Here is a 13,081-nt window from a genome sequence, read left to right as displayed (position 1 = left end):
ATTGGCCACGCTAAATTGCCCCTTAATTGGAAAAATTGGGTACTCTAAATTTAAAAATAAAATGCTCCTCATCCCCAACCTCCAGCATGTCACCCCGATGTACCAGGTAGTGGAGGACACAGCAGATATGGACGACCCTGCACTGCAGGACACCACTGGAGCTTTCGAGGCATCGGAAACGCACTTTGAGCAGACTGATGCACCACTCAATCACAGCCCAGGTGGCCACATTATATTGGGTCTCCACTTCAGTCTCTGGCCTGTGTACTGGTATCATTAGCCAGGTCCTCAGTGGGTATCCGTTATACCCCAAGAGCCATCCTCCCATTCTGGGGTGGTCCTCGAAGAGGCCAGTGATGTCTGACTGCCCCAGGATGTAGCTGTCGTGCACACTCCGTGGGAAGCATGCACACACAGGCATGATCTTCATGTGGTGGTCACACACAAGCTGAATGTTCAGAGGGAGTGGAACCATTTCCTGTTAATGTAGGGCACTCCCAGATGGCCTAGTGAGCGCAGGGTGACATGTGCGCAGTTTATCAGCTCCTGGGCTTGGGGCATTCCGGCAATGGCGCAGAATCCTGCTGCCCGGGCATCCTGCTGGGTTTAGTCCATGTCAAAGTTGTAGTCCCCCCCCCCCCCCCCCCCCCCCCCCCCCGGACAAACAGGAACTGTCGGATGCACCTGTGGGCTGTCGCCTGTGAGATGCCACACAGATCCCCGCTCGAGACTGGAGGATCCCAAGGCATAAACGTTCAGGGCTGTAGTGACCTTGACGGCCACCAGGATTATTATTTGCCACTTGTCAGCCCAACCTGGATATTGTCTAAGTTTTTCTGCATGTGTACGTGGACTGCATCTGTGTCTGAGGAGTCATGAATTGTGCTGGTCAGAACATCCCCATTTCTGACCTTATGTTGGAAGGAAGGTCATTGATGAAGCAGCTGAAGATGGTTGGGCCTAGGACACTAGCCGAAGGAACTCCTGCAGTGATGCCCCGGGACTGAGCTGACTGACCACCGACCACCACAGCCATCTTTTTTTGTGCTAGGTATGACTCTGCAAAGCCATCGCGGACGTCAAGAGATAATACTAGACTAGCGATACGGACTCACGTCGATTGTGGCAGGGCTTAAACAATATAACGGGCTACAAGACAAAGCAGAGTGGAATTTCAGGCAACAGAGCACCCCTCCCCAATGAACTCAATACATTTTATGCTTGCTTCAAGCAGGAAACTAACGAACCATTGTTAACTGCCCCAACAACCTCAGACACACCCATACCTACTGTTACAGCACCAGACGTCAGATCGGCTTTCTTGAAAGTGAACCCATAGAAAGCAATGGGTCCTGACGGAGGCCCTGGTCATGCACTCAGATCCTACACGGACCAAATGGCTGTTGTGTTCGCGGACATCTTCAACTTCTCCCTACTCCGTTCCGAGGTTTCCACCTGCTTCAAGAAGATCATACCGGTGCCAAAGAACCAGGCAACGTGCCTCAACGACTATCAACCGGTGACGTTGAGATCAATCATTATGAAGTGCTTTGAGAGGTTGATCATGAGACACATCAACTCCATATCCCAGAATGCCTTGATCCACTGCAATTCACATATTGCCGCAACCGGTCCACAGCAGGCGCTATTTCCCTGGCCTTAAACTCATCCCTGGAGCATCTTGACAAAAATGACTCTACATTCATCGGTTACAGCTCACATCCAAACTCCAAAATCTAGGACTTGGCTCCTCCCTCTGCAACTGGATCCTCGACTTCCTGACCCATAGACCAAAATCAGCAAGAATAAACAACAATACCTGCTCCATGATAGTCCTCAATACCGGGGCCCTGCAAGGCTGCTTACTTAGCCCCCTACTGAACTCCCTATACACACACCACTGTGTGGCAAAATCCGGCTCCAACTCCATCTACAAGTTAGCTGTTGACAGGACTGTAATGGATCGGGGATCTCAGACAACGATGAGTCAGAGTACAGGAGGGATATAGAGAACCTAGTGGCATGGTGCAACGACAACAATCTCCCTGAACAGCAGCAAAACTAAGGAGCTAGTCATTAACTTCAGGAAGAAAAGTATCGTACACATCCCTGTCTGCATCAATGTGCCGAGGTGGAGATGGTTAACAGCTTCAAATTCCTAGGTGTATACATTACCAACAATCTGTCCTGGTCCACTCTCATTGATGCTATGACCAAGAAAGCACAACAATGCTTTTATTCCTTGTGGAAACTAAGAAAATTCAGCATGTCCACATTGACTCTTACCAATTTTTACAGATGCACCATAGAAAGCATCCGATCTGGCTGCATCACAGCCTGGTATGACAACTCCTCGACCTGACATCATAGGAACACAGTCGTGAACACAGCCCAGTCCATCACACGAACCCACCTCCCATCCATTGATTCTGTCCATATCTCCCGCTGCTTCAGGAAAGCGGGCAGCATAATCACAGACCCCTCCCATCCGGGGTATTCTCTTTTCTCACCTCTTCCATCAGGCAGAAGACAGAAAAGTCTGAGAAAACGCAATGAGTTTTCCACCTGGTTCCCTAGACTCCAGTTTTTCTAGGGCTCCTTGATGCCATGCTCAATCCTTGATGTCAAGGGTATCACTATCACCTCCCCACTGGAGTTCAGCTCTTTTGTCCATGTTTGAACTAAGGCTGTAATGAGGTCAGTTGCTGAGTGACCTTGGCGGAACCCAAACTGAGTGTTAGTGAGAAGGTTATTGCTGAGTAAGTGCTGCTTGATAGCACTGTTGATGACCCCTTCTGTCCATTTAGTGGTGATTGAGAGTAGACTAATAAGGCGGTAATTGGCCAGGTTAGATTTGTCTTGTTTCTTGTGTACTGGATATACCTGGGCAATTTTCCACATTGCTAGGTAGATACTAGTGTTGTAGCTGTATTGGAACAGCTTGGCTTGGCAAATTCTGGAACACAAGTCTTCAGTACTATTGCCGGAATATTGTCAGGGCCCATAGCCTTTGCAGTATCCAGTGCCTTCATCATGCGAGGCAAATCAAATTGACTTGTTGTCACAGTATGTCTTAACCCGTATAAGGTGGACAAATGACTACAAGTCTGTTTCATACAATGATTTAATATTTATTCACTAACACACAATTGTTACCATTAAATCAATCACACACACACTTAAGTCAAACTGTAAAGCAAGTACCCATAAGAGCAGACTTAACTAGCAAGTACCAGACAGATATTAGCCTTTATCTATATCCCAAATCTTATAGTCCTCAATGTTCAGTCCTTGGCTTGGTCTGTTCCTGGCTCTGGTGTTCGTCAGTTGGTCGGGTGATGGTCTTTTACTTTGGCCGGTGAATGGTCACCATCCGATTCAAAGGTGGTGCAGCACTTTCTAAACCTGCTTGGATTTTGTGCTCTTTGGTGGGCGGTCTCTGGGTCATTTGTCAATCAATTGATCAGGGCTCAATCGCCCTGATCGATCAAGTCCAATCAGGGGCCGCCACATCAATTTTGAGGTGGGCACTCAGTGGCCATGCCTGCAACTGTTGGGGGCACGTAGGCCCTTCCAAATAAGGAATTTAGGTGCCGCAGTGTCTGGTAAACAAGTGTGATTGATAGGATAGTTCTATTGTTCCTAGGATGGCCTTTTACCTATGTTGTTTGCATCAACCTGCAAAATCTTTTGAAGTTTGTAAAGCCTGGGTTGCAACTTTGTTTGATCTGTCTGTAGCCAGCTTGTCCATAAAACCTGACCAATTTTCCCAGCATCCCATGCTGGATACCATTTTAGGTAGCCACAGGCTGAAGAATGGCATTTGATATGCTAGGGACCTCGAGGAGAGGGGGATGGATCATTAACGCTGCACTTCCATCTGAAGATTATTTGTTTAGAAAGCTCAATTACTTTTTTTCTAATTAAGGAGCAATTTAGCTTGGCCAATCCCCCTACCCTGCACATCTTTTAGGGATTAGGGTTATGGGGGTAAGACCCGAGCAGATACGGGGAGAATGTGCAAACTCCACATGGACAGTGGCCCAGGGCTGGGATCAAACCCGAGTCCGAGGTGCTATGAGGCAGCAGTGCTAACCACTGTGCCACCATGTTGCCAATGTGGTTGAAGATTATTGCGAATTTTTCAGCCTTGTCTTTTGCACAGGTGTGCTGGGTTCCTCCATCATTGACGATGGGTATATTTGTGGAGCCTCCTTCCTCAATGAGTTGTTTAATTGCCCACCACCACTCTCATCTGGATGTGGCAGAACGATAAGATCTTAGATCTGATTTGTTGGTTGTGGGATGCTTCGTTCTGTCTCTCACTTGCTGCTTATGTTGTTTGGCATGCTAATAGTCTTGTGTTGTAGCTTCACCAGGTTGCTAGCTCATTTTTAGCTATGCCTGGTGCTGTGCTGGCATGCTCTCCGGCACTCTTTTGAATCAGGGTTGATTCCCTGATTTAGTGGTTGTGGTCGAGTGGGGGAATATGCCAGGCCAATGGGTTACAGCTTGTAGTTGAGGACAATTGTGCTGCTGCTAATGGGCCACAGCTCCTCATGAATGCCCATCTTGAGGTGCTCGATCATGTTCTGAATCTATCCAATTTAGCATGATGGTAGTATTGTACAACACAGTGGACTTTGTCTCCCCAAGGACTGTGCGTTGGTCACTCCTACCGATACTTTCATGGACAGATGCATCTGCGGCAGGCAGGCTGGTGAGGATGAGCGCTAGTATGCTTTTCCCAATTGTTAGTTCTCACCACCTGCCACAGACCCAGTCCAGTAGTTATGTCCTTTAGCACCTTGCCAGCTCAATCAGTAGTGGTGCTTCTGAGCCACTCTTGGTGCTGGACGTTGAAGTCCCCTACCCAGAGTACATTCTATGCCCATGCCACCCTCAGTGCCTCCTCCAAGTGGTGTTCAACATGGAGGAATGCTGATTCATCACCTGAGGGCGGATGGTATGTGGTAATCAGCAGGAGATTCCGTTGCCCATATTTGACCTGAAGCCATGAGACTTCATGGGGTGCAGAGTCAATGTTGAGGACACTCAGGTCAACTCCCCCCTGACTGTATACCAATGTGCCACTACCTCTGCTGGGTCAGTCCTGCCGGTAGAACAGGACACACCCAGAGATGGTGATAGTGGTGTCTGGAACATTAGGTGGGATTCTCCCCTCCCGGGCGGGCAGACATGGCGCTGAGGGGTGGCATGAACCACTCCGGCATCAGGCCGCCCAGAAGGTGAAGAAGGGGCTAGGCCGGCGCCGGGGAGGTTGGCGCAGCACCAACCGGTGCGGAAGGAGCTTGACGTTGCGCCAACCAGCGCAAAAGGAAAGAGTGCCCCCACCCCAGATCCCCCCGCGTCCCCCCCCCCCCCCCCCCCCCTCCGAGGAACCTGGAGGCCACAGGAAGAGCCAGGTCCCACCGGCAAGTACCAGGTCTAATTTATGCCAGCGGGACCAGCCTAAAATGGGCGGCTGCTTGGCCCATCGCAGGCCGGAGAATCGCCGGAGGGGCGTTGCCAGCGGCCGGCGAGGCACAATTCCCGCCCCCGCCAAAACCCCAGCGCAGGAGAATTCGGACCGGAGAATCGGCGGCGGGATTCACGCTGCCCCCTGGCGATTCTCCGGTACGGCGCGGGAGCGGAGTATCCCGCCCAAAATCTGTAATGTATGATTCTGTCAGTATGACTATCAGGCTGTTGCTTGACTAGGCTGCTGGACAGCTCTCCCAATATTGACACAAGCCCCCAGATGTTGCGGAGGAAGAATTTGCAGGATCGACAGGGCTGGGTTTGCCATTGTCGTTTCCAGTGCCTGGGTGATGCTGGGTGGTCGGTCCGGTTTTACCCTTTTGACTTTGTAGTGGTTTGATACAACTAAGTGGGTCTCTAGGCTATTTCACCGTCAACCACATTGCTGCGTATCTGGAATCACATGTAGGCCAGAGCCGGTGAGGATTGCAGATTTTCTTAGTAGCAGAAGGGATGTTGCATCCAATTCTGGACACCATGAGCGGGATTCTCCCTTCTGGGGACTAGGTCCCCATGCCAGTGGGAAAACCGGCACCAACCACTCCGGTGTCAACAGCCCCCAAAAGTGAGGCATTCTCTAAACTTTCGGGGGCTGGGTGGACAGTGGAGGGGTTGGCACCATTCCAGCTGATGCCAAAGGGCCGGCACGAGTTCACACATGCGCAGAACGGTCAGTGTGATCTCACACATGTGCAGAATAGCCGGCATATTTCCACACATGTGCAGACCAGCTGGCCTATTGTCACGCTGCACGGGGGGGTTCTCTTCTCCACGCCAGCCCACAGGCAATATGGCGGAGCCCAGCAGGGGCCCGGCCTGAAGGAATGATGTCCCCCCCCCCCCCCCCCCCCAGGATCAATCTCGCACGCAGATCGGTAGGACCCGATCGTGAGCCAGGCCACTGTGGGGGCCCTCCCGAGGCTCTGGTCCCCCCACGTCCCTCCGAGGACCGCCCCTGCACACTTACCTGCCAGGTCCCACCATGCGTGAGGTGAGTAAGTCACACCAGTGGGCTACAAAACTGGACAGTCACTCAGCCCATCAGAGTCCAGAGAATCGCCGGGGGTGGGGGGGGGGGGGGGGGGTGTCAACAGCCCCCAACCGGCGTGGCGGGAATCCCACCGCCACCCAAAAAACAGCACCAGAGAATAGGGCAGCCGGCGTCAGGGCAGCGGGGCAGGATTCATGCCTCCCCCGGGGATTCTCTGACCCGGCCGGGGTCAGAGAATCCTAGCCCATATTTTAAAAAAGATGTCATGGCGTCTGAGGGCGTGCAGAAGGAATTGCACCTAGGGGATGTGTTACTTCTGTTTGGTGGAGTGTAATAAGTTCAGAGGCAGAAGTTTCTTCACCAGAATTCCTTTTATTTGCAAACCCACCAAACAACCAGGTACATTTCATCTGCTATCTGCATTCAGAAAGCAGAGGATCTGACACTCCCTGTTATATGCAGAGAAAGGGCTTCCCTGATTGGGCCACTAATCAGGGAACTCGTATTCTAATTGGCCAATCTCAAAGACCTGGTCTAAGTCATCACAGGAGAGGTTTTTTTAAAATGTATTTACAGGGCCTTGCTATCTGGGCCAGCATTTATTGCTCATCCCTAGTTGTCCTTGAGAAGGTGGTGGTGAGCTGCCTTCTTGAACCAGTGTAGTCCCTGAGATGTAGCATACCAGCATTGCTGTTATAGAGAAAATTTCTAAATTTTGATCCAGCAACAGTGAATGAATGGTGATATATTTCCAAGTCCGAATGGTATGTGGCTTGGATGGAACCTCCAGGTAGTGGTGTTTCAAGGTATCAACTGCTCTTGTCTTCTAGATGACAGTGGTTGTGGGATTGGAATGTGCTGCCTAATGAACCTTGGTAATTTCCTGCAGTGCATCATGTACATGGTACACACGGCTGCCACTGTTCATCGGTGGCGGAGGGATTGAATGTTTGTGGAAGGGGGAGCAATCAAGTGGGCTGCTTTGTCCTGGATGGTGTTGAATTTCTTAAGTGTCGTAGAGGCTGTACTCATCCAGGCAAATGGAGAGTATTCCATTTCCCTCCTGACTTATGCCTTGTGGAGAGGCTTTTGGGGGTCATGAGGTGAGTTGCCGGTTCAGTTGCTGGTCAATGATAACAGTTAGGATGTTGATAGCTAGAAGCTAACTTTGTTCTCCTTATAGCAAAGATGGTAAAGGGTAGATTTATTGTAATATCTACATCTTGCAGCAGAGCCCTTGATTCCGACCCACTTGTGCCATGTTTTCGATTCAGCTGTGGCAGGAAAGCCAATACAATGAATTGATCAACTTTCTTTCTTCCTCACATGCAGGGAACCCAATGACGTTTGGAAAGACCGCCTACTCCTACGTCACCCTCCCCTTCCAGCCCAGTCCCGCCCCCACCCGCCCAGCCCCGACCGGTTGGGCAGCTCGGCGACACGAGAAGCGGAGGTGGCGGCGCGAACGAGGGTGAGAACAATCTGCCAGCAAACTGCCGCGGGTACTCAGAGCGGGTGCCAGCCGGCTGGTGACCGGACCCGGGGGGCGGCGGGGGCGGGGGCGGGGGGCGCTCACTGAGTGAGAGACCGGGGAGAGATGGCTCGGCCACTCCGCCTTTATTTACTTTGTACATTTCAACTTCCCAGCAGAAAAACGCAGGCAGAATGAAACCTAAAACTTCAAACAACTTGAGGACGGGAGGGGGCCGGGAGGGAGAGAGTGGACAGAAGGGGGGGGGAGGAGAGAGTGGACAGAAGGGGGGGGGGGAGGAGAGAGTGGACAGAAGGGGGGGGAGAGAGAGTGGACAGAAGGGGGGGGGGGGAGGAGAGAGTGGACAGAAGGGGGGGGGGGGGGAGGAGAGAGTGGACGGGGGGGGGGAGGAGAGAGTGGACAGAAGGGGGGGGGGGGGACGGGAGAGAGTGGACAGAAGGGGGGGGGAGGAGAGAGTGGACAGAAGGGGGGGGGAGGAGAGAGTGGACAGAAGGGGGGGGGAGGAGAGAGTGGACAGGGGGGGGAGGAGGTGGACGGGGGGGGGGGGAGTGTGGACAGGGGGGGGGGAGGGGAGAGGGAAAGGGGGGGGGCGGAGGGGACAGGGGGGGGAGGAGAGAGTGGACAGGGGGGGGAGAGAGAGTGGACAGGGGGGGGGGGAGGGAGAGAGTGGACGGGGGGGGAGGAGAGTGGACGGGGGGGGGGGGGGGAGAGAGTGGAAGGGGGGGGGGGAGAGAGGACGGGGGGGGGGAGGAGATGGAGTGGACGGGGGGGGAGGGAGTGGACGGGGGGGGGAGAGAGTGCGGGGGGGGAGAGAGAGTGGACGGGGGGGAGGAGAGAGTGGACGGGGGGGGGAGAAGTGGACAGGGGGGGGGGAGAGAGTGGACAGGGGGGGGGGGAGGAGGAAGTGGACAGGGGAGGGGGCGGAGGAGAGTGGACAGGGGGGAGGGGAGGAGTAGACAGGGGAGGGGGGGGGAGGAGAGTGGACAGGGGAGGGGGGAGGAGAGTGGACAGGGGAGGGGGGGGAGAGGGACAGGGGAGGGGGGAGGAGAGTGGACAGGGGAGGGGGGGAGGAGAGTGGACAGGGGAGGGGGGGAGGAGAGTGGACAGGGGAGGGGGGGAGAGTGGACAGGGGAGGGGGGGAGGGGGGAGGCAGGTGGAAGTGGGGGGGAGGAGAGTGGACAGGGGAGGGGGGGGAGGGAGAGTGGACGGGAGGGGGGGGAGGAGAGTGGACGGGAAGAGGGGGGAGGAGAGTGGACAGGGGAGGGGGGGGGAGGAGATTGGACAGGGGAGGGGGGGGGAGGAGATTGGACAGGGGAGGGGGGGGGAGGAGATGGGACAGGGGAGGGGGGGAGGAGATTGGACAGGGGAGGGGGGGAGAGTGGCCAGGGAGGGGGGAGGAGATTGGACAGGGGGGGGGGGGGAGAGTGGCCAGGGGAGGGGGGAGGAGAGTGGACAGGGGAGGGGGGGAGGAGAGTGGGCAGGGGATGGGGGGAAGGAGAGTGGACAGGGAAGGGGGGGGGGAGGAGAGTGGACAGGGGAGGGGCGGGAGGAGAGTGGAGAGGGGAGGGGGGGAGGAGAGTGGACGGGATGGGGGGGAGGAGAGTGGACAGGGGATGGGGGGGGAGGAGAGTGGACAGGGGATGGGGGCGAGGAGAGTGGACACGGGAGGGAGGACAGGGGAGAGTGTGGACCGGGGAAGGGGAAAGGCTGAGATGTGGAGGTGAAGATTGAGGAAAGGGGTGGGGAGGGGAGGGGAGGGGAGAGGGGGGCAACAGGTGGGTATGTGAAGTGGGGAGACGGAGGGGGGTAGTGGAGAGGACGGGGGGAAATGTGGGACTGGAGGGGGGGAAGAGGACAGTGAGTGGGGGACAGTGATGGGGGAATGGGAGAGTGACGAGAGGGACAGTAAGGGGGACAAGGGGGATGCGGAGTGTGAGAGGGGGGGATGAGGGGGGTGGGGGAGAAAAAAGGGGGAGGGGTGGGGAGAGAAGGGCAACAGGGGAGGGTTGGTGGGAGAGATGGGGTGCTGGAGAGATGGGGGGGCAACGGGAGGGGGATCTTTGGGCACTAAGGGGAAATTGATCATGGCTAATGCACCTAACTTGCACATCTTTGGACTGTGGGTGGAAACCGGCGCATCCGGAAGAAACCCACACCGACACGAGAAAGTGCAGACTCCACACAGACAGTCACCCAGAGCAGGAATTGAACCCAGGTTCCTGGTGCTGTGAAGCAGCAGTGCTAACTATTGTGGCACCGTGCGGGGTGTGTCGGAGGAGCTGGAGCAGAGGGGAGTTGGGGTGCGTCTGGAGCAGTAGGGGGTCTTGCAGGAGCTGGGAAGAGCGAGAGGTGGGGTGTGTGTTGGGAGGAGCTTGTGTAGAAGGTGGAGCTGGAAGAGAAAAGGGGTTGACGAGGAGCGAAGGGGGACATGGGGGTGGAGCTGGAAGAGAAAGGCGGTGAGGGGGTGTCGGCAGGAATGGAGAAGGGGGATTCGCTAAAGGACAGAAGAACGTGAGAGAGCTGGGGAACCTAAAAACTAGGAGCAGGAATAGGCCTTCTCGCCCCTCGAGCCTGCTCCGCCATTCAATGAGATCATGGCTGATCTTTTGTGTACTCAGATCCACTTGCCGGCCTGAACATCAGAACCATTGATCCCTTTATTCTTCAAATAAACTACCTATCTTTATCTTAAAAACATTTAATGAAGGAGTCTCGTGCTTCACTTGGCAGGGAATTCCATAGATTCGCAACCCTTTTGGGTGAAGAAGTTCCTACTAAACTCAGTCCTAAATGTACTTCGCCTTATTTTGAGGCTATGCCCCCTAGTTCTGCTTTCACTCGCCAGTGGAAACAACCTGCCCGCATCTATCCTACCTATTCGCTTCATAATTTCATATGTTTCTATAAGATCCCCCCCCTACCCTTCTAAATTCCAACGAGTACAGTCCCAGACTACTCAACCTGTCCTCATAATCCAACCTCTTCAACTCTGGGATTAACCTAGTGAATCTCCTCTGCACACCCTTCAGCGCCAGTACGTCCTTTCTCAGGTAAGGAGACCAAAACTGAAAACAATACTCCAGATATGGCCTCACTAACATCTTATACAATTGCAGCATAACCTCCCTAGTCTTAAACTCCATCCCTCTAGCAATGAAGGATAAAATTCCATTTGCCGCCTTAATCACCTGTTGCACCTGTAAACCAACTTTTTGTGACTATTGCACTCACACACCCAGGTCTCTCTGCGCAGCAGCATGTTTTAATATTTTATCATTTAAATAATAATCCCTTTTGCTGCTATTCCTACCAAAATGGATAACCTCACATTTGTCAACATTGTATTCCATCTGCCAGACCCTAGCCCATGCACTTAACCTATCCAAATCCCTCTGCAGATTTCCAGTATCCTCTGCACTTTTTGCTTTACCACTCATCTTCGTGTCGTCTGCAAACTTGGACACATTGCCCTTGGTCCCCAACTCCATATCATCTATGTAAATTGTGAACAACTGTGGGGCCCAACACTGATCCCTGAGGGACACCACTAACTACTGATTGCCAACCAGAGAAACACCCATTAATCCCAACTCTTTGCTTTCTATTAATTAACCAATCCTCTATCCATGCTACTACTTTACCCTTAATGCCATGCATCTTTATCTTATGCAGAGCACTGTGAAAATCACTTGGAAGGTACTCCACTGTTCCTCAACTGTTTCACCATAAAGCCTTTGCTCCCAGTCTACCTTAGATAGCTCTCTCTCATCCCATTGTTTAAGCACAAAACACTAGTGTTTGACTTTATCCTTCTCATCCTCCATCTGTATTTTAAATTCCACTATATTGTGATCGCTCCTTCCGAGAGGATCCCTAACTATGAGATCATGAATCAATCCTGTCTCATTACACAGGACAAGATCTATGACTGCTTGTTCCCTCGTAGGTTCGATTACATACTGTTCTAGGAAACTATCGCAGATACATTCTATAAACTCCGACTCAAGGTTGCGTTGACCGACCTGGTTAAACCAATCGACATGTAGATTAAAATCCCCCATGATAACTGCTGTACCATTTCTCCATGCATCGGTTATTTCTTTGTTTATTGCTTGCCCCACCATAATGTTACTATTTGGTGGCCTATAGACTACTCCTATCAGTGACTTTTTCACCTTACTATTCCTGATTTCCACCCAACTGGATTCAACCTTATCCTCCATAGCACCAATGTCATCCCTTACTATTGCCCGGATGTCATCCTTAAATAACAGAGCTACACCACCTCCCTTACCATCCACTTTGTCCTTCCATATAGTTTGGTACTCTTGGCTTTTTAACTCCCAGTCATAACCATCCTTTAACCATGTTTCAGTAATGGCCACTAAATCATATTCATTCACGATGATTTGCGGCATCAACTCATTTGCCTTATTCCGAATACTACGGGCATTTAGGTAAAGTACACTTCTGTTGGCTTTTATACCTCTGTTTTGAATCGTAACACCTTGACCAGTAACCTCTCCTAAGTTATTTTTCCTCTTAACTTTTCTCCTAATTTTCCTTGTCGTTGAACATATATCTTCATGTAACAACCTGCTGTGTCGCTTTCCATTTATGTTTTTACTTCCCGTTTTATTCCTTTTGGTATTACTGGGCCTATTCACTGAGCTCCCCTCAGTCACTGTACCTTGTACTGTCGCCCTTTTTGATTTTTGACGATGGCTTCTCTGCCTTACACTTTCCCCCTTATTGCCTTTTGTTTCTGTCCCTGTTTTACTACATTCCGACTTCCTGCATCAGTTCCCATCCCCCTGCCACATTAGTGTAAACCCTTCCCAACCTATCTAGCAACTAGCCCCCCGAGAACATCAGTGCCAGTCCTGCCCAGGTGTAACCCGCACAGTTTGTACAGGTCCCACCTCCCCCAGAACCGGTCCCAATGCCCCAGGAATCTGAAACCCTCCCCCTGACGCCATCCCTTCAGCCACGTATTCATCCTATATATCCCGTCATTTCTACTCTGACTAGCACGTGGCACCGGTTGTAATCCTGAG

The 13,081-nt window shown here is 52.6% G+C and overlaps 1 protein-coding gene across 2 annotated transcripts in view; it reads left to right on the top strand.

Annotated features, from left to right (window-relative positions):
* Window positions 1-7,920: 7,920 nt before the first annotated feature.
* Window positions 7,921-13,081, top strand: part of pam (peptidylglycine alpha-amidating monooxygenase) — a 351,236-nt gene continuing 346,075 nt past the window's right edge. The window contains exon 1 of one of the 2 annotated variants that reach the window (XM_038805182.1): window positions 7,921-8,003. The gene's annotated coding sequence lies outside the window, so the exon portion shown is untranslated. The remainder of the gene's footprint in view (window positions 8,004-13,081) is intronic. The other variant, XM_038805179.1, reaches the window with a different exon arrangement.

Source organism: Scyliorhinus canicula, chromosome 8 (assembly GCF_902713615.1).
Source record: "Scyliorhinus canicula chromosome 8, sScyCan1.1, whole genome shotgun sequence".
Taxonomy (NCBI): Eukaryota; Metazoa; Chordata; class Chondrichthyes; order Carcharhiniformes; family Scyliorhinidae; genus Scyliorhinus; species Scyliorhinus canicula.
This window is presented reverse-complemented; position numbering and strand designations above follow the sequence as displayed.